The sequence below is a fragment of the Poromitra crassiceps genome (genome assembly GCF_964638095.1).
Source record: "Poromitra crassiceps genome assembly, chromosome: 17".
Classification (NCBI taxonomy): Eukaryota; Metazoa; Chordata; class Actinopteri; order Beryciformes; family Melamphaidae; genus Poromitra; species Poromitra crassiceps.
The window spans coordinates 11,724,877-11,751,259 of record NC_139635.1 but is presented as its reverse complement, the minus strand read 5'-3'; the positions used below and the strand labels follow the sequence as shown (position 1 = coordinate 11,751,259).

At 42.5% G+C, this 26,383-nt stretch overlaps 1 protein-coding gene across 1 annotated transcript in view; it reads right to left on the bottom strand.

Annotated features, from left to right (window-relative positions):
- Positions 1-26,383, bottom strand: part of esyt2a (extended synaptotagmin-like protein 2a) — a 148,792-nt gene that overhangs the window by 101,074 nt on the left and 21,335 nt on the right. The window lies entirely within an intron of this gene.

Below are 26,383 nucleotides of genomic sequence, written 5' to 3'. Positions count from 1 at the left end.
ACAAGCAGCCTGAGGAGAGGAGAGTCAGAGAACAGTACAAGCAGCCTGAGGAGAGGAGAGTCAGAGAACATTACAAGTAGCCTGAGGAGAGGGGGTGGAGAGTCAGAGAACAGTACAAGCAGCCTGAGGAGAGGAGAGTCAGAGAACAGTTCAAGCAGCCTGAGGAGAGGGGGTGGAGAGTCAGAGAACAGTACAAGCAGCCTGAGGAGAGGAGAGTCAGAGAACAGTACAAGCAGCCTGAGGAGAGGGGGCGGAGAGTCAGAGAACAGTACAAGCAGCCTGAGGAGAGGGGGCGGAGAGTCAGAGAACAGTTCAAGCAGCCTGAGGAGAGGGGAGTCAGAGAACAGTACAAGCAGCCTGAGGAGAGGAGAGTCAGAGAACAGTACAAGCAGCCTGAGGAGAGGAGAGTCAGAGAACAGTACAAGCAGCCTGAGGAGAGGAGAGTCAGAGAACAGTACAAGCAGCCTGAGGAGAGGGGGTGGAGAGTCAGAGAACAGTAAGCAGCCTGAGGAGAGGAGGTGGAGAGAGTCAGAGAACAGTACAAGCAGCCTGAGGAGAGGGGGTGGAGAGAGTCAGAGAACAGTACAAGCAGCCTGAGGAGAAGGTGGGGAGTCAGAGAACTAGACAAAACACACACACGGCCCTGCTATGACTGTGAACTTTTCCAAATGAGCAACTACAATATATCCTAGCCTAGGGGGTAAAAACAAAGTGTACAACATTTGCAGCAAAACGTGTATTAATTAACCACAGTCACAATGTCAGACAAGAGCGAAAAGTATCAATGGGGGGGATGCAGAGCAGGTTGGAAATATCAAATTGTGATTTTTCTGACAGACATTGAAATTGCGAAAATTCTTTACGATCCAGGAAGTCAATATTCACATGTGGGCTGAACGATTTCCACAGAAAAATCTAATTGTGATTATTTGAAAGAATATTCAGTGTTTCCCCTACCATTCTACGCCCCCGCCAGGCCAGGGGGAAAAATGCAAAAAGAAAATGCATTCCCCCGCCCCAGGGATTTCGAAACGTACCCCGACCGCAATGGTGGGGGCACCTCGCTGGCGACGCTAAACTTTTAGCTAACCTGTTCGCATCTATGTTCACAATGGCATCCCAAGTATCATCATACTATTATGGGATGAGATGCGAACAGTTGTATTATGGGATGTGCGTTTCCCAGGCAACGACACACGTTGACACGGTTTGGAACAGCGCTGCACGCTGCCACAATGCTGCTAAAAGCAAAATGCTTATTGTTTTGAATGATTTGGCATCTTCTATTACTGTCCACTGTCAACACCAGTATTGTTGTATTGTAATAATATGCCATAAAGGTTTATTGAAATTTTGGGGAGAGGAAAAATACATTTGTTTTTTTGTTTTTTTGTAAATTTGTTTCTGGCCTGCCGGGGGCGCTGTTGGCCTGGCGGGCCCGCAAGGCCTGTAGAATGGTAGGGGAAACAATGTCATATTTATTATTTATATTTATTTATTTATTTATTTTACAAGGGGGACGTTTTTGGTTAGGTTAGACCAGGGGTTCCCAACCTTTTTTGTGCCAAGGACCAGTAGATACATGGAAAAAAAAGTTGCGGACCGGTTGTCAATTTTAATGGTTTTAGTTACATATATATTTACTCACTAGGTGGCGACAAAGGGTAAATAACAGCCTTTTGTGTTGTACTGTATGTACTGTAGTCTATACAGTATTTATGTTTTTGTTTTAACTACAAACATAAATAAACATCAACTTGAAACTATGTTTCAACTACCACACACAGCCTATAATATTATAGCCTATGTTTATAAAAAAAAAAAAAAAATTGGACCGGCTCGCGGCCCAGTACCAAATGCGTTGCGGCCCGGTACTGGTCCGCGGCACGGTGGTGGGGGACCACTGGGTTAGACCACCCAAATCTGTGTTCTTATTTGACTGTACATCCCAGAACATGCACTGTACAGGCCTGCTGATGAAGGTCCAGAAATAGCTGCAGCAGTAGAGGAGTCACACACATTATTCTCATGATGTCTCACTGAGACAGCTGGGATGAAAGGAGAGCGACTTAAGCAGCGCTCAGAGTCTGGAGGACGAAGAAGTCAAGCGGACTGAAGCCAAGTACGCAGTCAAAATACAAACTGTAATGTCCAACATCAGAACAACTGCTGCTGTGCATGTTTATACAGGCAGGGTTCATCTAACACGTTAAGACCTTTTTAAAGCCATTTAGAATGAGATACAGATTAGAACCAATTTGCCAATTGATATAAGCTGTGTTCGATTCCCGGCATGTCCAGTTGTTTTTAACCCTAATCAAACTATAATCTTAACCCATTTTGTTTTAGTTGCCCAAAGACAACCAAGTTGTTTTAGTTACCTAAACCGAAGTTGTTGTAGTTGCCTGAACCCAATTGTTTTAGTTGCCTGAAGTTAACCAATGCGGCAACATTTTCAAATGAACTGACGTTGACCGGTGGTGTCACTTTAACACATGGTAGGATTTGGGCTGGACTACCCTGCAGCTCCAAATATGATGAGAAAGGCTGGACTACCCTGTGCACCTCCAAATATAATGAGGAAAGGCTGGACCACCCTGCAGCTCCAAATATGATGAGAAAGGCTGGACTACCCTGCAGCTCCAAATATGATGAGAAAGGCTGGACCACCCTGCAGCTCCAAATATGATGAGAAAGGCTGGACTACCCTGCACCTCCAAATATGATGAGAAAGGCTGGACTACCCTGCAGCTCCAAATATGATGAGAAAGGCTGGACTACCCTGTGCACCTCCAAATATAATGAGGAAAGGCTGGACCACCCTGCAGCTCCAAATGTGATGAGAAAGGCTGGACTACCCTGCAGCTCCAAATATGATGATACAGGATGGACTACCCTGTGCACCTACAAATATGATGAGACAGGCTGGACTACCCTGCAGCTCCAAATATGATGAGAAAGGCTGGACTACCCTGCACCTACAAATATGATGAGAAAGGCTGGACTACCCTGGCCTGCACCTCCAAATATGATGAGACAGGCTGGACTACCCTGCACCTACAAATATGATGAGAAAGACTGGACTACCCTGCACCTACAAATATGATGAGAAAGGCTGGACTACCCTGCACCTCTAAATGTAATGAGAAAGGCTGGACTACCCTGCAGCTCCAAATATGATGAGAAAGGCTGGACTACCCTGCAGCTCCAAATATGATGAGAAAGACTGGACTACCCTGCACCTCCAAATATGATGAGAAAGGCTGGACTACCCTGCACCTCCAAATGTGATGAGAAAGGCTGGACTACCCTGCACCTCCAAATGTGATGAGAAAGGCTCCCGCTTTGGTCTGTATATTGTGCCGAGGGGTCAGAATGTGTATGATTTTCAGTCTGTTCCTCCAGATAATGGCAGATAATGGAGAGAGACAGAAAAACCATCAATTCTCCAGTTTCCTCGACTGGAGAAACAGATAACATTGAACCAATGATTTAGGTTGGGTTTATCATGGAGGAAGACACACAACCCAAGACGTTACCAAAGTTCAACATCAGTGACTACGTTTACATGCACACAATGTTCCGGTTTTTGCCCATATTCTGAAAAAGACAATATTCCGACTAAATGAATATTCCACTATTCCTACATGCAGCCGTAGCTCGCCCTCCCCGACACGTCAGGGATGGGGGGAGAGAGAGAGATGTAGGTAGAAACAGCAGAGTTTTTTCTGTTCAGAATAAGCAGAGCAGCCCTGACTCTATTCTTACCAGCATCATCTGGTCCATTTCAGGAGCCTGCTGCTGAAAAGGTTTGGCGTTGCGATATTTGCGCATATCCAGAAACATGATAAAAACATGTTCTCCTCCCGATCAGAAATGTGGGCTTTTCTTTTCGCATGCCAGAGATGATGGATTATATGATTATATCGCTTCTTCTAGTGCTTCTAGCACACATCAGCTGAAAGCAAACAGGCAACATGCGTCGCAAACTGCAGTGAAAACCATGATTGAGACATATTCCGAATGCGCTGCATACATGATCAAAGAATCCTCCTCAAACCCGAATAATACTGGAATATCCCACGTCTTAAACGGGAATATACCTGCTACATGACCCTTATCAAATTCAGAATATTGGCATTTTCCGAATAATAGTGGAATATTGTGTGCATGTAAACATACACTGTAAGTAATAGTACAATTAAGGACTACTAGGAATGTCAACAGGTCTTTGCCACAGATATCCGTGATACTGAATGTTTCCATCCAGCTATTGATCCAGTCAAAATGCCACACAGGGCCCTCACCTCCACCGTGCACAGGCACATCTCACTCAGCATAGAAGAACAGCTTGAGTTTGCATTTTGCAGATTGTGCTTCATGGTGACACCTGGCTGTGTTGCTGAGCAAGGCGGCGCGCAGAACAACAGGAAGGAAGAATGCTTCATCTGTCCAGTAAACGAACACGAGCAGAATGTAACTGTCTCTCCTTTCAGGGTCAACAACAGCATCTATCAGAAGAACCAGGGAGGCACAGAGAGAAAAGACAGAGAGGAAGACTGGAAATGTTCTATTCATCCTGGTATAAAGACACAAAGGACAAAGACGCTCCAAGATTGAAGGAAAAGTGCAAGAAAGACTCTCACAGACACAAACACAAAAGCCTACATGAGACAAGACAGAGACAAACAACCACAAGCAACTACTTTGAACAATTTAACTCATTCCACACCAGAGGTTCAAACGAAAAGTCGCCAGCCACCGCCAGGGTTTTTGATCATTTTCACTAATTTTCCAAGACCCACAGAATATTTTCTTCTATAAATATGTAAACACTGAATATCCCAAAAGAAAGAAGAGAGCCTCGACTTTCATAGAAAAAAGGTTTATTCTAACTTCAGCCGTTTGTCAGTTATCGACAGTTGAATGTAGGTAGTGTTCATCGAAAACGTCAGAACAACAGAAAATGCTTCCACACTGCTCACCTGGAGTAATCTCGAGAAAGTCTCCAGAAGCCCCGAGATACCAAGTTGACTTGAATATATGTCATTTACAACCAGTTTTAGCTGAACTCTGCACTCAGTGCACTGTGGTGTTAGAATCCTCTCTTGTCTCCACAAGGCTTGTTCAGTGTCAAAAGTGGGGGTTTGCTACAGTAGGCGTCTAAAGGGCGTAAGTGCAGTTATGCCCTTTTTTGGCAGCACACAAAACCCTACTTATGGGCAATGTTGGGCAAGTTACTTAAAATGTAATATACTACATATTACTAGTTACTTTCATTTGAAAGTAATAAGTTACTTAACAATATTACTGTCTGTGTAAATGGTAAATGGTAAATGGCCTGCATTTATATAGCGCTTTTATCCAAAGCGCTTTACAATCAGTAGATAGTCTACATTCACCCATTCATACACCGATGGCAGCAGGCTGCCACGCAGGGTGCCTACACACCATCGGGAGCAAGGAGGGTTAAGTGTCTTGCCCAAGGACACAATGACAGCAGCTGGGAGGGAGCGGGGATCGAACCGCCAACCCTTGCGTCATTGGCCGACCAGCTCTACCTCCTGAGCTAAAGCCACCCTGTGTAGAGTAACTTGTTACTTATTACACTACTTTTGCATTACTTTTACCAAAACAACAGCAGCAGCAGAATGACATCGCCGCCCCGGAACCATCCCGAAAAATAATTTCAACCGCCTTGAAGTCAGTGTAAACCGTCCAAAATTCTAAATGTTATTGTTTTCCTTTGTTATTGTCATCTATAGTGGTTATTTGCATAAAAACACACAGTTTGATTAGGAAATGATTGTGTCTTTTTTAAATATGTGCTTTGATTTTTTTTTATTAACTCAATTTGTGACTTGAGTTACTTGACAAAGTAACTGGTATAATATTACTGACATCCTATAAGTAATAAGTTATATTACTGAGTTACTGCTAAAAGTAATATATTACATGTAATATGTTACTTTTGTAATGAGTTACCCCCCAACACTGCTTATTGGGTCATGATTTCAGTTGTGTCCTTTTGGCACAGAAAAATGTCACGGAGATGACCTTTCAATTGATATATAATATTCATATTGGCCCAAAATCACACTAACGCCCCAAAGCCCTCATATGACATGACCTGAATACTGTGTGAAACAAAGCCCTCGACAGACATATGAACTGAATACTGTGTGAAACAAAGCCCTCGACAGACATATGAACTAAATACTGTGTGAAACAAAGCCCTCGACAGACATATGAACTGAATACTGTGTGAAACAAAGCCCTCGACAGACATATGAACTGAATACTGTGTGAAACAAAGCCCTCGACAGACATATCAACTGAATACTGTGTGAAACAAAGCCCTCGACAGACATATAAACTGAATACTGTGTGAAACAAAGCCCTCGACAGACATATGAACTGAATACTGTGTGAAACAAAGCCCTCGACAGACATATGAACTGAATACTGTGTGAAACAAAGCCCTCGACAGACATATGAACTGAATACTGTGTGAAACAAAGCCCTCGACAGACATATGAACTGAATACTGTGTGAAACAAAGCCCTCGACAGACATATGAACTGAATACTGTGTGAAACAAAGCCCTCGACAGACATATGAACTGAATACTGTGTGAAACAAAGCCCTCGACAGACATATGAACTGAATACTGTGTGAAACAAAGCCCTCGACAGACATATGAACTGAATACTGTGTGAAACAAAGCCCTCATATGACATATGAACTGAATACTGTGTGAAACAAAGCCCTCGACAGACATATGAACTGAATACTGTGTGAAACAAAGCCCTCGACAGACATATGAACTGAATACTGTGTGAAACAAAGCCCTCATATGACATATGAACTGAATACTGTGTGAAACAAAGCCCTCGACAGACATATGAACTGAATACTGTGTGAAACAAAGCCCTCGACAGACATATGAACTGAATACTGTGTGAAACAAAGCCCTCGACAGACATATGAACTGAATACTGTGTGAAACAAAGCCCTCATATGACATATGAACTGAATACTGTGTGAAACAAAGCCCTCGACAGACATATGAACTGAATACTGTGTGAAACAAAGCCCTCGACAGACATATGAACTGAATACTGTGTGAAACAAAGCCCTCGACAGACATATGAACTGAATACTGTGTGAAACAAAGCCCTCATATGACATATGAACTGAATACTGTGTGAAACAAAGCCCTCGACAGACATATGAACTGAATACTGTGTGAAACAAAGCCCTCGACAGACATATGAACTGAATACTGTGTGAAACAAAGCCCTCGACAGACATATGAACTGAATACTGTGTGAAACAAAGCCCTCGACAGACATATGAACTGAATACTGTGTGAAACAAAGCCCTCGACAGACATATGAACTGAATACTGTGTGAAACAAAGCCCTCGACAGACATATGAACTGAATACTGTGTGAAACAAAGCCCTCGACAGACATATGAACTGAATACTGTGTGAAACAAAGCCCTCGACAGACATATGAACTGAATACTGTGTGAAACAAAGCCCTCGACAGACATATGAACTGAATACTGTGTGAAACAAAGCCCTCGACAGACATATGAACTGAATACTGTGTGAAACAAAGCCCTCGACAGACATCTGAACTGAATACTGTGTGAAACAAAGCCCTCGACAGACATATGAACTGAATACTGTGTGAAACAAAGCCCTCGACAGACATATGACCTGAATACTGTGTGAAACAAAGCCCTCGACAGACATATGAACTGAATACTGTGTGAAACAAAGCCCTCGACAGACATATGAACTGAATACTGTGTGAAACAAAGCCCTCGACAGACATATAAACTGAATACTGTGTGAAACAAAGCCCTCGACAGACATATGAACTGAATACTGTGTGAAACAAAGCCCTCGACAGACATATGACCTGAATACTGTGTGAAACAAAGCCCTCGACAGACATATGAACTGAATACTGTGTGAAACAAAGCCCTCGACAGACATATAAACTGAATACTGTGTGAAACAAAGCCCTCGACAGACATATGAACTGAATACTGTGTGAAACAAAGCCCTCGACAGACATATGAACTGAATACTGTGTGAAACAAAGCCCTCATATGACATATGAACTGAATACTGTGTGAAACAAAGCCCTCGACAGACATATGAACTGAATACTGTGTGAAACAAAGCCCTCGACAGACATATGAACTGAATACTGTGTGAAACAAAGCCCTCGACAGACATATGAACTGAATACTGTGTGAAACAAAGCCCTCGACAGACATATGAACTGAATACTGTGTGAAACAAAGCCCTCGACAGACATATGAACTGAATACTGTGTGAAACAAAGCCCTCGACAGACATATGAACTGAATACTGTGTGAAACAAAGCCCTCGACAGACATATGAACTGAATACTGTGTGAAACAAAGCCCTCGACAGACATATGACCTGAATACTGTGTGAAACAAAGCCCTCGACAGACATATGAACTGAATACTGTGTGAAACAAAGCCCTCGACAGACATATGAACTGAATACTGTGTGAAACAAAGCCCTCGACAGACATATGAACTGAATACTGTGTGAAACAAAGCCCTCGACAGACATATGAACTGAATACTGTGTGAAACAAAGCCCTCGACAGACATATGAACTGAATACTGTGTGAAACAAAGCCCTCGACAGACATATGAACTAAATACTGTGTGAAACAAAGCCCTCGACCGACATATGACCTGAATACTGTGTGAAACAAAGCCCTCGACAGACATATGAACTAAATACTGTGTGAAACAAAGCCCTCGACAGACATATGAACTAAATACTGTGTGAAACAAAGCCCTCGACAGACATATGAACTAAATACTGTGTGAAACAAAGCCCTCGACAGACATATGAACTGAATAGTGAATACTGTGTGAAACAAAGCCCTCGACAGACATATGAACTGAATACTGTGTGAAACAAAGCCCTCGACAGACATGAACTGAATACTGTGTGAAACAAAGCCCTCGACAGACATATGAACTGAATACTGTGTGAAACAAAGCCCTCGACAGACATATGAACTGAATACTGTGTGAAACAAAGCCCTCATATGACATATGAACTGAATACTGTGTGAAACAAAGCCCTCGACAGACATATGAACTGAATACTGTGTGAAACAAAGCCCTCGACAGACATATGAACTGAATACTGTGTGAAACAAAGCCCTCGACAGACATATGAACTGAATACTGTGTGAAACAAAGCCCTCGACAGACATATGAACTGAATACTGTGTGAAACAAAGCCCTCGACAGACATATGAACTGAATACTGTGTGAAACAAAGCCCTCGACAGACATATGAACTGAATACTGTGTGAAACAAAGCCCTCGACAGACATATGAACTGAATACTGTGTGAAACAAAGCCCTCGACAGACATATGAACTGAATACTGTGTGAAACAAAGCCCTCGACAGACATATGAACTGAATACTGTGTGAAACAAAGCCCTCGACAGACATATGAACTGAATACTGTGTGAAACAAAGCCCTCGACAGACATATGAACTGAATACTGTGTGAAACAAAGCCCTCGACAGACATATGAACTGAATACTGTGTGAAACAAAGCCCTCGACAGACATCTGAACTGAATACTGTGTGAAACAAAGCCCTCGACAGACATATGAACTGAATACTGTGTGAAACAAAGCCCTCGACAGACATATGACCTGAATACTGTGTGAAACAAAGCCCTCGACAGACATATGAACTGAATACTGTGTGAAACAAAGCCCTCGACAGACATATGAACTGAATACTGTGTGAAACAAAGCCCTCGACAGACATATAAACTGAATACTGTGTGAAACAAAGCCCTCGACAGACATATGAACTGAATACTGTGTGAAACAAAGCCCTCGACAGACATATGACCTGAATACTGTGTGAAACAAAGCCCTCGACAGACATATGAACTGAATACTGTGTGAAACAAAGCCCTCGACAGACATATAAACTGAATACTGTGTGAAACAAAGCCCTCGACAGACATATGAACTGAATACTGTGTGAAACAAAGCCCTCGACAGACATATGAACTGAATACTGTGTGAAACAAAGCCCTCATATGACATATGAACTGAATACTGTGTGAAACAAAGCCCTCGACAGACATATGAACTGAATACTGTGTGAAACAAAGCCCTCGACAGACATATGAACTGAATACTGTGTGAAACAAAGCCCTCGACAGACATATGAACTGAATACTGTGTGAAACAAAGCCCTCGACAGACATATGAACTGAATACTGTGTGAAACAAAGCCCTCGACAGACATATGAACTGAATACTGTGTGAAACAAAGCCCTCGACAGACATATGAACTGAATACTGTGTGAAACAAAGCCCTCGACAGACATATGAACTGAATACTGTGTGAAACAAAGCCCTCGACAGACATATGACCTGAATACTGTGTGAAACAAAGCCCTCGACAGACATATGAACTGAATACTGTGTGAAACAAAGCCCTCGACAGACATATGAACTGAATACTGTGTGAAACAAAGCCCTCGACAGACATATGAACTGAATACTGTGTGAAACAAAGCCCTCGACAGACATATGAACTGAATACTGTGTGAAACAAAGCCCTCGACAGACATATGAACTGAATACTGTGTGAAACAAAGCCCTCGACAGACATATGAACTAAATACTGTGTGAAACAAAGCCCTCGACCGACATATGACCTGAATACTGTGTGAAACAAAGCCCTCGACAGACATATGAACTAAATACTGTGTGAAACAAAGCCCTCGACAGACATATGAACTAAATACTGTGTGAAACAAAGCCCTCGACAGACATATGAACTAAATACTGTGTGAAACAAAGCCCTCGACAGACATATGAACTGAATAGTGAATACTGTGTGAAACAAAGCCCTCGACAGACATATGAACTGAATACTGTGTGAAACAAAGCCCTCGACAGACATGAACTGAATACTGTGTGAAACAAAGCCCTCGACAGACATATGAACTGAATACTGTGTGAAACAAAGCCCTCGACAGACATATGAACCGAATACTGTGTGAAACAAAGCCCTCGACAGACATATGAACTGAATACTGTGTGAAACAAAGCCCTCGACAGACATATGAACTGAATACTGTGTGAAACAAAGCCCTCGACAGACATATGAACTAAATACTGTGTGAAACAAAGCCCTCGACCGACATATGACCTGAATACTGTGTGAAACAAAGCCCTCGACAGACATATGAACTGAATACTGTGTGAAACAAAGCCCTCGACAGACATATGAACTAAATACTGTGTGAAACAAAGCCCTCGACAGACATATGAACTAAATACTGTGTGAAACAAAGCCCTCGACAGACATATGAACTAAATACTGTGTGAAACAAAGCCCTCGACAGACATATGAACTGAATACTGTGTGAAACAAAGCCCTCTACAGACATATGAACTGAATACTGTGTGAAACAAAGCCCTCGATAGACATATGAACTGAATACTGTGTGAAACAAAGCCCTCTACAGACATGAACTGAATACTGTGTGAAACAAAGCCCTCGACAGACATATGAACTGAATACTGTGTGAAACAAAGCCCTCGACAGACATATGAACTGAATACTGTGTGAAACAAAGCCCTCGACAGACATGAACTGAATACTGTGTGAAACAAAGCCCTCGACAGACATATGAACTGAATACTGTGTGAAACAAAGCCCTCTACAGACATGAACTGAATACTGTGTGAAACAAAGCCCTCGACAGACATATGAACTGAATACTGTGTGAAACAAAGCCCTCGACAGACATATGAACTGAATACTGTGTGAAACAAAGCCCTCGACAGACATATGAACTGAATACTGTGTGAAACAAAGCCCTCGACAGACATATGAACTGAATACTGTGTGAAACAAAGCCCTCTACAGACATGAACTGAATACTGTGTGAAACAAAGCCCTCGACAGACATATGAACTGAATACTGTGTGAAACAAAGCCCTCGACAGACATATGAACTGAATACTGTGTGAAACAAAGCCCTCGACAGACATATGAACTGAATACTGTGTGAAACAAAGCCCTCGACAGACATATGAACTGAATACTGTGTGAAACAAAGCCCTCGACAGACATATGAACTGAATACTGTGTGAAACAAAGCCCTCGACAGACATATGAACTGAATACTGTGTGAAACTGGCGACCTGAAGATAGAGACAAAAGTGCAACTGGAGACTCTGAAATATGAGCCCAGAGGAAACAGTCCTGACTGAGCTAAGACAGGAGAGACTTAGAAATAACCTACAAAAACAGTGTGCAAGAATTAGAGGTGTGAGAACAAAACATGATGTTGGATTTTCACTCCATGATATCAAATGCTCTACAGCTGAAGCTGCTTTGGAAACGGCCGTAACAAAAGAAGGAAACTGATTCATTTCCCTCAACAAACAGGGAACATTTCTCTCCTTTTTAGGGGAAGATGGTTTGGCATTTTTCCCAGTGAGGGAGAGAGAGATAATACCACCAGAAACTCTAACAGCCAAGACAGGTTTCTATGTATGGAGCTCAGACTAGGTCTAAAGCAGTGGTTCTCAACATGGGGTCCGGGGACTGTTAGGGGCCCTTGAGGGACGTCCAGGGTCCACAGAAAATGGACAAATTGTTAAATTCACCATTAATTCACTTATAAGAAGTTAACACAATTCCTTAAAGTGGACCTGAAATTAAAATGACTTGTTTTTCTATTTTAGATCACACCCCTGGTGATACAGTCAGTGTGCACCTATTTAACAATGCATAGTGCATATACACACACAAAAATCAAATGTATTTGCTTTTTCACATCAAAAGTCAACCATGCTGAGTTCATTCATAATGATATGCTGACGTCAGGTAGTACCATGACATTTCTACCCTATTTCAACCAATACTATCATGACATGACAGCTGTCAATCAATCTTCATGGCTAGGAGAAAATTGAGCAGGCAACATCGCTGCCCACATGGGCAGACTTTTCTCACCCCTGAGGCGGCATTCACACACAACGTGCTTTTTTCAGTTAGAACGCTATGGAAATCATGTTGAGAGCGCTTCCATTGTGCACAAAACACAGCGCACGGAGCAGGTTTTTTTTGCGCTTGGTTTAGTTTTCCCCTGCAGTACAGTTTAGGACACAACGACCACACGGACGGTAGCCAGCTGGTTTTGTCTGTTTCATGTTGTTCACTGACAACATGAAAGCCAGATTATTGCCAATTCTGGCAGCAGCGGAGGTTGAGGATCCCTCTGGGAGGAGAACATGTAGGAGGAGTGAAAAGACGAGCAGCACGCTTTTCCTCCAAATGTTTCAACTTTTTTCAGCTTAAAAACGCCCAGAGCGCTCCGCCAAAAACAAAAGACGCCACCAGCGCTAAACGCCACGTGCGTTCCTTCCTTGAAAGAGGAGCACGTTTAGCGCGTCCTTACATAGAGAATGAATTGCAGAAAGATGATGGCAGCTCCAAAAACGCTTTTGGTGTGAATGTCCCCTAAATGTTAATATACTTGGCCAATAAGTATGTAACATACAGAATGAAATGAACGGTAATGTCTTCATAGAAAGCAAAAGGACATGTAATTGGCTCGTTAACTTGCATTCCAGGAATATCGTTATTTACTGTGGCTTGTGGGACGCCTCAAGGCGGGCAGCCAGCACTCTGCCTCGGCTTGGAAACGACTGTCCACACAGAGGCAGCCCACCGCCCGGTCCTCTGCTCCTCTGCTCGCGCAGTAAGCCAGCCAGTGAGTACGCACTCCACAGCGCTATATATTGCTGTATATTACTGTTATATTATATTATATTATATTATATTATGAGAGGCCATTTACACCTGGCGTTAACATGTGTTTTCTGTCATTAGATTGCAATCAGATTGTGTTTTATCACTTGAAAGTACAGGTGTAAACACCCCCAAAACGCATTGAAGAAGGATTGCAATCTGATCAACCAAACCACCTCCGGAGGTGGTCAGGGATGCATTGTGTACACATTGAACACAAGTGTAAATGCAATGTGTCCTCTCAATCTGGATACAGCAACTTTATGCGGATTGATTTGAGAGGACACCCATTTCTGCCATCAGATTGCAATCTGATAGCAGAAAACACATGTTAATGCCAGGTGTAAATAGCCTCATATTGTGTTTGTACAAGGACTGTTATTGAAATGTGACCAGTAGGTTTCAGATTTGTCCCGTAAAATACATTATTTAGCCGTGCGGAGTGCGGACTGCACTCTCGCACCGCTCCGACAGATCACTCGCCTGCAGCGCTTACATTCAGTCACTCAGTCGACTCCCCGTTATTATGGATCCCACTGGCCTTGGGGGCAGAACATGACCTACGGTTCTGGTGACTTGGGACTTGACTTGACTTGAAAAGGTTTCTAAAGTCTTGACTTGAGATCTTGTGTTTGTGGAAATGACTTTGATTGAAAATGAGCAGATTTGTTCCAGCAGACGACTGAATTTAAATTCTGTTTTCTGAATTTGTAAGATTTGGAATGATTGAATTGAATGATTATAGAACTCAAACTCACGGGGTTCTTACCAAGTTTGATCCTATAAAAAACATATTGCACAGAAAAGTCATGGAACTCTAGTTTTCTTTCAGATATTTCCTATATTACTTGAAGTTCTACATTTAAGCTTGACAGTGACATTAATGACAGACTTGGATTTGACTTGGTAATCTACATTTAGACTGACAGGCTTAAGACTGAGACCTGGGACTTGAGTAAAGTTAACCTGGTCACAACTTGGATTACCAATTATTACCATACATAACTGAGACTATGATCCTGATCACTGGTCAGTGGGAGGGAGTCAGTCAAACCATCAAGAGCTGTTTGAATCCTGACCACTCCTTCAGCCCCGCCTCCAAACCAAGGAATGCCACGCCAGTGTGTGTGTGTGTGTGTGTGTGTGTGTGTGTGTGTGTGTGTGTGTGTGTGTGTGTGTGTGTGTGTGTGTGTAATGCTACAGTAGGGATGAGTGAAAGTCATCCTAGGGTTGACATTTTTAAACTGTGCAATCTGTCAAGGACAGTCTTATGTACAGTAGCTTGGTACAGACAGTCTTATGTACAGTAACTTGGTACAGACAGTCTTATGTACAGTAGCTTGGTACAGGACAGTCTTATGTACAGTAGCTTGGTACAGGACAGTCTTATGTACAGTAGCTTGGTACAGGACAGTCTTATGTACAGTAGCTTGGTACAGGACAGTCTTATGTACAGTAGCTTGGTACAGACAGTCTTATGTACAGTAACTTGGTACAGGACAGTCTTATGTACAGTAGCTTGGTACAGGACAGTCTTATGTACAGTAGCTTGGTACAGGACAGTCTTATGTACAGTAGCTTGGTACAGGACAGTCTTATGTACAGTAGCTTGGTACAGACAGTCTTATGTACAGTAACTTGGTACAGGACAGTCTTATGTACAGTAGCTTGGTACAGGACAGTCTTATGTACAGTAGCTTGGTACAGGACAGTCTTATGTACAGTAGCTTGGTACAGGACAGTCTTATGTACAGTAGCTTGGTACAGGACAGTCTTATATACAGTAGCTTGGTACAGGACAGTCTTATGTACAGTAACTTGGTACAGGACAGCCTTATGTACAGTAGTTTGGTACAGGACAGTCTTATGTACAGTAGCTTGGTACAGGACAGTCTTATGTACAGTAGCTTGGTACAGACAGTCTTATGTACAGTAGCTTGGTACAGACAGTCTTATGTACAGTAACTTGGTACAGGACAGTCTTATGTACAGTAGCTTGGTACAGGACAGTCTTATGTACAGTAACTTGGTACATGACAGTCTTATGTACAGTAACTTGGTACAGGACAGTCTTATGTACAGTAACTTGGTACAGGACAGGCTTATGTACAGTAGCTTGGTACAGGACAGTCTTATGTACAGTAGCTTGGTACAGACAGTCTTATGTACAGTAGCTTGGTACAGGACAGTCTTATGTACAGTAGCTTGGTACAGGACAGTCTTATGTACAGTAGCTTGGTACAGGACAGTCTTATATACAGTAGCTTGGTACAGGACAGTCTTTTATACAGTAGCTTGGTACAGACAGTCTTATGTACAGTAGCTTGGTACAGGACAGTCTTATGTACAGTAGCTTGGTACAGGACAGTCTTATGTACAGTAGCTTGGTACAGGACAGTCTTATGTACAGTAGCTTGGTACAGACAGTCTTATGTACAGTAGCTTGGTACAGGACAGTCTTATGTACAGTAGCTTGGTACAGGACAGTCTTATGTACAGTAGGGCTGTCACTTTTTCCCAAAATAAAATTCGAACGAACTTTAATTGCCCAAAATTCGTTCGAATATATTCAAAGTTTTTTTGTTAATTAAAAAAAAAAAAAAAAAAAAAAAAAAAAAAAAAAAAAATCAGTCCAGCAGCCTGTTGCACCAGCTGAACGTAAGTTCTGTCTTAAGTTAGGGTGTAAAGTCCACACTAACTGCTACGTTCAAACTAGTGTCCTCTAGAGAGAGAGTGGCGTCAGCGGAGGACCAAAATGCGAGATTCATTAGCCAATGAACAGCCAGGAATGGGTCTCGCGCTACTTTTGCATGCTAAAATAAAGCCGATAATGTACAATTTGATTCATTTCAAGGGATGAAAAACCCTTTCAAAGTACAACACTGTCTATTTTGCTGCAACTCAACAGTGCTGCTTTTTTTACTCAAGAGTTCCACTTTCTACTTCCTGGAAAAAAACTGGTCCATTGGAGTGAATGGAGATGTCGGAACTCTTCTATTCTATTATATGGCTCTGGTTCAAACTAGTTAGTTTGACACTAAAGTTGTGTCTTTGTTTGGTTGCACCACGGAGACGTAAGGTACATCTTAACTAGTAGACCCTAAAGTCCATACTAACCAAAATAGTGTCGCAGACAATGACGTGTACAGTATCTGTGACCCATCAGTGAAAAGCATGGTGGAAACGGTGTTTATTTACGGTTGTTTAAGTGGAGTGAAAACAGGACATGTTGCCCACCGCAAATTAGTGCTTTCATATTTCATCAACACTAATCAAATGAGAACGTTATTGAGTAACGTTCGTTTAGGTTCATATTACTGTTAACGTTTATCTGTGAGCTCTTCATCAGTATTGTAGGCTATACCACCATCCTGCCTCACTAAATTGTTGCGGTTATTTTAATTTGTATGCAGTAGGGGTGTCACAATATATCGTCCCACGAAATTTCGTGATAGTAAAACGTCACGATATGTATCGTTGAGATGAAATCTCATATCGTGAAAAAAAAAAAAAAAAAAAATTCAAAAATAGACAAAGAAACGTCTTTGTTTGTTGAAGTTCAATGTGTGGAAAGTAGTTCAGTTGAACAAGTCTCTGAAGAGACACATGAGAAGTTATACAGGAGAGAAACCATTCAATTGAGTTTCTGGCAAAACTGTTTACTTGACAGGAAAAACTGAAGATGCATAAAAAATAGACTAAGAAAAGTCTTGTTGTTTGAGTTTGAAGAAAAACTGAAGATGCATAATGAGAATTTATACTGCTGAGAAACCTTTTAGTTCAAAGTAAATCTAAGTGACGGTGTAACTCATTCTATTTCAAGATAAGCCTTATCTCCAATCTCATGTTTTTTCTAGTTGTTATTGTAATAACAATTTCCCACAACAGCATGTTTTGTATTTGTGCATTTCAAATAAAATACTACTTTTCCAGTCATATATTGTCATTATTCAAGTTTAAAAAAATATTGTTAAAATCGTATCGTATCGTATCGTTATCGTGAACCCAGTATCGTGATACGTATCGTATCGTGAACTGAGTGTATCGTGACACCCCTAGTATGCAGTGCTGCAGCTTGTGGGGAACAAAAGCGTGAGTCATAAATATCAAAGGGTGTAATTTATCACGGAGAGCGCGTTGCGGACGCAAAACAACGATGCGCCACGGTGCCAAGTTGCAATCCGTGCCAACTGCTATTTTACGGAGGACTTTACACCTAGTAAGACGTAGGTGTAAATTTTAAGTTCTAACTTATGCCTACGTTGTAACTATTTCACTTGGTGCAACCCAAATATTTTTAGTAGTGCGTAAACTCGGACTTAGTGAGACTTTACGTTCAAACTAGCTTACGTTTCAACTTACGCACAGCTGGTGCAACCCACTGCAGGCCACCGGGCATCAGCCCGACGTGTTAGCTTGGACGCTCACAGTCACAACACTGCCTCACAAACTTGGCTGCATCCAACTCGAGACAACTTTTCAGACCCTGGAGACAATCTTTCTCAGAAGAGACTAACGCGACAAATCTGGAGACTTTTTCTGACATGGGATTAACATTACCAGCAAGCAGCAGTTGGTTAATTTTGGTTCATAAAAAAAATAAAAAAAATATTAATAATAAAAAATAAAAAATAAATTCGAACATTCAAATTACATTTCGAAAACGAACCCCTTCCCCCATATTCGAAGTTGCATTCGAATTTCGAATGAAAAGTGACAGCCCTAATGTACAGTAGCTTGGTACAGGACAGTCTTATGTACAGTAGCTTGGTACAGGACAGTCTTATGTACAGTAGCTTGGTACAGGACAGTCTTATGTACAGTAGCTTGGTACAGGACAGTCTTATGTACAGTAACTTGGTACAGGACAGTCTTATGTACAGTAGCTTGGTACAGGACAGTCTTATGTACAGTAGCTTGGTACAGGTCAGTCTTATGTACAGTAGTTTGGTACAGGACAGTCTCATGTACAGTAGCTTGGTACAAGACAGTCTTATGTACAGTAGCTTGGTACAGGACAGTCTTATATACAGTAGCTTGGTACAGGTCAGTCTTATGTACAGTAGTTTGGTACAGGACAGTCTCATGTACAGTAACTTGGTACAGGACAGTCTTATGTACAGTAACTTGGTACAGGACAGTCTTATGTACAGTAGCTTGGTACAGGACAGTCTCATGTACAGTAGCTTGGTACAGGACAGTCTTATGTACAGTAACTTGGTACAGGACAGTCTTATGTACAGTAGCTTGGTACAGGACAGTCTTATGTACAGTAACTTGGTACAGGACAGTCTTATGTACAGTAGCTTGGTACAGGACAGTCTTATGTACAGTAACTTGGTACAGGACAGTCTTATGTACAGTAACTTGGTACAGGACAGTCTTATGTACAGTAGCTTGGTACAGGACAGTCTCATGTACAGTAGCTTGGTACAGGACAGTCTTATGTACAGTAGCTTGGTACAGACAGTCCTATGTACAGTAGCTTGGTACAGGACAGTCTTATGTACAGTAGCTTGGTACAGGACAGTCTTATGTACAGTAGCTTGGTACAGGACAGTCTTATGTACAGTAGCTTGGTACAGACAGTCTTATGTACAGTAGCTTGGCACAGGACAGTCTTATGTACAGTAGCTTGGTACAGGACAGTCTTATGTACAGTAACTTGGTACAGGACAGTCTTATGTACAGTAGCTTGGTACAGACAGTCTTATGTACAGTAACTTGGTACAGGACAGTCTTATGTACAGTAGCTTGGTACAGGACAGTCTTATGTACAGTAGCGTGGTACAGGACAGTCTTATGTACAGTAGCTTGGTACAGGACAGTCTTATGTACAGTAGCTTGGTACAGACAGTCTTATGTACAGTAGCTTGGTACAGGACAGTCTTATGTACAGTAGCTTGGTACAGGACAGTCTTATGTACAGTAGCTTGGTACAGGACAGTCTTATGTACAGTAGCTTGGTACAGGACAGTCTTATGTACAGTAGCTTGGTACAGGACAGTCTTATGTACAGTAGCTTGGTACAGGACAGTCTTATGTACAGTACCTTGGTACAGGACAGTCTTATGTACAGTTGCTTGGTACAGGGGATATGCAGGAATCCTGAAGTTAAATTCAATACCTTTTTAAAGACCTTTTTTGATATATTTTAAGACCTCAACGCCACTTTTGTCACATCAGCGATAGGGGTGTAAATAGCGATAGGGGTGTTTCATCACGATACAATATAATATAATTTATTTTCTTTAGCTTGTAAAAATTATGTGATGTGAAATAAATGCAATGTTAGTTTTTAAATCATCATAATTGTGTGGCATATTCTTTTCCATGTCATGTGATGGAAACTTTCCACTCACCAATTGGCAGTTATCTGATCGGAGAAAGTGCTTTGTTGCCAGAGTGGAGAAATACAGCCAAGACAGCAACAAGTGTAAGTATGTTCAGTAATCCTGTTGTCTGTTCTTCAATAATGAAAAGCCCTACTCTTAGTATTATTATTATTAATGACAACAACACTGGAATAAAGATAGCATATAGACTATATTAACAATATACTAGATAAATAAATGCATCCAAAACCTTTATTTAAAGGGAAACTCCACTTTTACGGGAGTTTGTAATGCACTTTGTAATTTCTGGAAATTGGGGGGTCCAGCCACTGTCAACAGCAGTGTGTGAGGTCGGCAGGAAATGACTCTTCCTTCTAACCTGATGGGGGATGGGGGGGGTAAACAGAGAGGTGTAGAGAGAGGTGGGAGAGGAGAGAACGCTGGGTGATGCAACGTGTAAGAAAAGGAAACCCGCAGTTAATTGACATGACAGTTGTCCCATGCCTCAATCTATATTTAGGTTTAAAGAGAGAGCGAGAGAGAGAGAGAGAGAGAGAGAGAGAGAGAGAGAGAGAGAGAAAGAGAGAGAGAGAATCAGTGTAGGACATGTGAGGTGCCATTGTGCTGAGGGTATGATGACAGTACAGAAGCTTTGGACGTTAGATCTCTGTGGAGACAACAGCTGAGATGACGTCTCTATTCAACACAAGCTGCTGCAAGTTTATGAAGACACAACTCAGAATTGTGACTTTGATCTCACATCACATCCGCTTTCATCAATTCCCAAAGCAAATCATTTTTTTACTGTGCCGTTAGCATTAGCATGATACATGAAATATTGTGCTTGTTTGGGTTCATATTAACCTCGCTGGGAAAGGACAAGTCTTGCATGCATATTATTTGCTAAAATGTCAAGACAGTACTAAATTATAAAAGGGATCATTTATTAGGCATGGAGCAATATATCAATATTCTATACACACAATACTAAGACATACGTGTGACAATATGTATAGAGACACTGCGGAGCGCGTCATCATTCAGAAAACACGCCCAAAACGGGGGGAAACAAAAACTTCCCCCCAATCCTGGCGTTCTCCAGCAGATTAGCCCTGCTCTAGTCATCAGCCTATCACAACACAGCAGATTAGCCCTGCTCTAGTCATCAGCCTATCACAACACAGCAGATTAGCCCTGCTCTAGTCATCAGTAGGGTTGTCAAAAGTATCGAAAAGTATCAACCCTGAAAATTTGAATCGGATACAATACTCATTTGCAACAGGTATCAATAGTATCGAAAGTACAATTTTTTTTTTAATGGATACAATACTCATTTGCAACAGTTTTGATACCATCAGTGCTTTCTTTTAATGAAAAATCACAGATTTTTCCCTTCCTATCATTGGTGGGTATCTGTTGCTTCAACAAGCTAAACGTGTTCTGATAGAGCTACAGCAGAGGCTAATCTGCTGTCTAAATTCAAAGTTTGATCAGGCCTAGATTATGGAGAAGTGTGCATCTGTGCGTCCATCTGTCTAACTTTATTTTTATGCTTCTTGATGTGTCATCATCCCCCCCTTCCCGTGGTATCGGAAATGGGATCGAGTATCGATATTTTCCTGGGTATCTGTATCGAAGTAGAAATTCTAGTATCGTGACATCCCTAGTCATCAGCCACGCAGAACACTGCAGATAGCCCTGCTCTCGTCATCAGCCTATCACAACAAAGCAGATTAGCCCTGCTCTCGTCATCAGCCTATCACAACACAGCAGATTACCCCTGCTCTAGCCATCAGCCTATCACAACACAGCAGATTAGCCCTGCTCTCGTCATCAGCCTATCACAATACAGCAGATTAGCCCTGCTCGCGTCATCAGCCTATCACAACACTTTTAGCTGCGTGAAGCAAGAATGATAGGGAGGGAAAAATCAATATGATATGTTTGATTTTTCATGAAGAGAGCACTGCGGTATCGATAAAACAGTGCATTGTATCCGTTATTTTTTAGTATCGATACTTATAATTGATACCTGTTGCAAATGAGCATTGTATCCATTTGAAAATGTCAGTATTGATACTTAATGATACTATCGATACTTTTGACAAACCTATTTCAGAGTGGAAGGTTCATGTCGTCAGCTTTGAGTCACGTCACATCAGGATCAAAGACAAACTTGCCAGTCGCCTCACCCATGCTGGCGGCAGTAACAACCATGAAAAATAAATAAATAAAACATTTGCTCTGCCAAAACACTTCAGGCTGCTACACACCCTTTGCCCCCCCCCCCCCCCCCCACCCCACACACACACACACACACACACACACACACACCTACCCTAACCCCACCCCCAAACACAAACGTTTCATCTACAGAAACAGCATATATATATAGGGTTGCCAACAGTCCCGTATTAGCCGGGACATCCCGTATTTGGGTCAAAAGAGACGTGTCCCGTACGGGACACCACTTGTCCCGTTTTTAAGGGAAGAGGCATATATATTGCGACCTGTCTGTCTGCTTGCCTGTGTGTTTGTGTGCTGTATGAGATAACACGAAGGGCGCTAGGACCCTGGGGGTGCGTGTGTGTGTGTGTGTGTGTGTGTGTGTGTGTGTGTGTGTGTGTGTGTGTGTGTGTGTGTGAGACTCTCAGGTGGGCGCGGCTATATTATCTGACAGCGTGTGGTGTGCCACAATCACTCATGTGGAAAAATGAGCGCACGACGTGAGCATGAAGGAGATGGAGACGGCGATGCGAGCCCCGGCCCTCCAAAAAAAGAAAAGACTGTGTTCATATAGTAAAGTTTGTGAAGAAAGGTACACGTGGGTTAAGCTGGTGAGTAGAGAAGTGTCACGAGCCTTCTGCACACTCTGTAGAAGAGAGTTTTTAGTCAGCCACGGGGGAGAAAGTGACATAAAACAACATGCTGCCACAGACATGCACAAGCGGGCTGCACAGGCTAAAGGTGCATCTAGCATTACTCCATTCTTCGCTGCTAAATAGAATAAATTTAGCAGTTCAGCAGTTATGCCATCTTCTTTGGTGTGTGATTATTTTCAAAGTCACATTTGAAAGACCAGATTCAAATCACGCATTTTCAAACCTTTCAATATTATGTGAAATGTTTCCCTATCAAGGGAAATGGCAATAACAGCTAGTAATGAAAACAGAAAATAAACACTCAAGGAATAACATAACACATTTTTTAGAGTTGAATGTAATTTTTTTTTAAATATCAATGCCCCAAACCCCCCCCCCCCCCCCCCCCCCGTTGGTCCGACCATCCCGTATTGCTGGGATGGAATGTTGGCAGCCCTATATATATATATATATATATATATATATATATATATACATACAGTATATTCCTCTGAACTGTAAGCTACTAAACAGTTTTTACCCCACACGGCTGTGCTCTTTCCTGCCTCAAGTGTGTTTTCTTTGGGTTTTAATCATCATTGACTACATCAGCATCTATCATTATTCTACAGAATCCTCCAGGGGGCAGGCAAGAGTCCTTCCTCACATTCAAAGAGCCAACATTTTGGAACAGGCTAGTGAGTGTGCGTGATTGCATCATCGTCCAAAAGTAACTTCCAAAACACAACAAAGGAAGTTGACAAAGATAGCTAGCTAGTTAGCTTAGCAGGCCAGTTAACAAACCTAGCCATGACGGCTCAGTTAGCCCAACATTACTGAAGTTTCTAGCTTATTAATCAACAATGTGGCATTAAAACGTTTGCTGGCAAGTGATGATAATTAATTTACGATGCTCGCCCTTTTTCAAAGACCCGCCAATTTGTGCGCAAAGAATTGTGGGTACTTTATGTGCGCTGAAGATACACATATGCATCCTCTCTACTGAGGACACAGTGCTTTGTAGAATGTGAAGATTGGAACAGTAATTCGGTGGCCTTGGTGACGTAGCATCCTTGAAATTCAGCTGTTTGAGGATCCTTGAGAAACAGCTTGTGTTGTGTCTACTGGGCCATCTCGACTAAGGTCTGAAAACTATGCTAACGTCAGTATGGCTAGCCTTGTTTGTGGTGTGGGGAGGGGGAGTGATCTTCGAAGAATCGTCCACTAGCTCCCAGTGATTTTACTATTTTTGCTTGAAATGTCCACCGCTACTACTACTACAGTATATAGCAGCTTTCAAAACAGCTACAAAGTGCTTTAAAACAGATGAAATCACCATAAAAGTGACAAAAATCAAGGTCAGAAAGTTGTAGCCAGTGATTTGGCAGGTTGGAGATTTTACCTTGAAGATTTACAACTGACACACATGTGATTGTGATTATTAGAGATGTTGGGAGGCTGGTAAGAGCGGAGCACAAGGGCCTTCTGTTGCTCCACATTGTTTCCATTCCCTGCTATGGAGGAGAGCACCGCCCTTTGGCACATCAAAGAGAAGGAGAAGGCACCACCCATGCCATGTCATACCAGTCAGACAGAGAGACAGAGAGAGAGAGAGAGAGAGAGAGAGAGAGAGAGAGAGAGAGAGAGGGAGGGAGGGAGGGAGGGAGAGAGAGAGATCGAGGGAGCGAGAGAGAGAGAGAGAGAGAGAGGGAGAGAGAGAGAGAGAGAGAGAGGGAGGGCAGAAACACAGAGAGAGAGAGAGAGAGAGAGGGAGGGATAGATAGCTGTAGATAGCTGATGGTTGAGAGTGAAAAGATGGACAGTCGTGTTGTTGTGATTGTTAGTTATGGAGGGTCAGTACCAGAGCCCAGTACCAGAGCCCAGTACCAGAGCCCAGTACCAGAGCCCAGTACCAGAGCCCTGTACCAGAGCCCAGTACCAGAGCCCAGTACCAGAGCCCTGTACCAGAGCCCAGTACCAGAGCCCAGTACCAGAGCCCTGTACCAGAGCCCAGTACCAGAGCCCAGTACCAGAGCCCTGTACCAGAGCCCAGTACCAGAGCCCTGTACCAGAGCCCAGTACCAGAGCCCTGTACCAGAGCCCAGTACCAGAGCCCTGTAAGAAGAGTTGCCACATCTCCATTCACTCCAATGGACCAGTTTTTTTACTCTCAAGAGTTCCAGGAAGTAAAAGGTCCTGGATTAAGCAGCACTGTCGAGTTGCCGCAAAATGGACAGTTTGTGTTGTACTCTGAAAGTTTATTTTTTCTTGAATCAAAGTGTACATTATCAGCTTTATTTTAGCATGCAAAAGTAGCGCGAGACCCATTCCTGGCTGTTCATTGGCTAATGAGTCTCGCATTTTGGTCCTCCGCTGACGCCACTCTCTCTCTAGAGGACACTACCCACTACCCACTACCCAGTACAACCTCAGAAGTGAGCCTGTGATAGACAGATGGTTCATCCAATCACCTGCCAGGTATTTGTTCAAAGTGCCTTCCCTTTTCCAAACACTTTCCATGATGAGTTCCCAGTGTAACAAACCATCTGCTGCGTCACTTAGCAACTTATTGTCTTTGTTGTTATTATCTGTAACTTTCTGCATGTTTAAATTCTGCTGTTCAATGAGATTTTACCTTGTTAAATCTAATAAAAATAATACTATTTTAAATAAAAATAATACAGGTAAAACCGTAGATTGTGCTGCACACCAGCACTTGCCACACAAGTCACTCATTCTCTAGTGTCGCTGGCCAGCCTCCTCTCCGTTCCGTCCGAAGAGTCTGGCGCCGCAGGTCTCCATAGTGGGATTGCGATGGGCGGCGCTTAGCGGCAGTGCCTACACCAGCGTCATTTTCCTTGAATTAAACATAGCTAAAAGCTGTTGTGTGGTGGGCTGCGCAGACAACAAATGTAAAAAAAAAATCGCCAATTAAAGTTTTTTTGTACTCCTGAGCAAAACAAGGAAGCCATTGAGAATTGGCGAGAAGAAAAATGTGGATCTAGCTGTCAAGGAAGTAAGTCGGAGTGTTCATCTTCCATATATATGATCTTTGTGTGCAACACACGACCATGCACGCGACATAGGATAACACCAGGATTGGGGGGTGTTTGTGCCCCCCCCCCCCCCCCCCCCCCCGTTTTGGGCGTGGTTTCTGAATGACGACGCGCTCCGCAGTGTCTCTATTGCAGCTCCTGTGATGTGGATATTGCACTTGACCAATATTGCGATTGGATTAACTGTGCAGCCCTGGAAGCTACAGTATCACTCCCATTGAAACCACTGGCAGTCAAAACATGTGTGTGT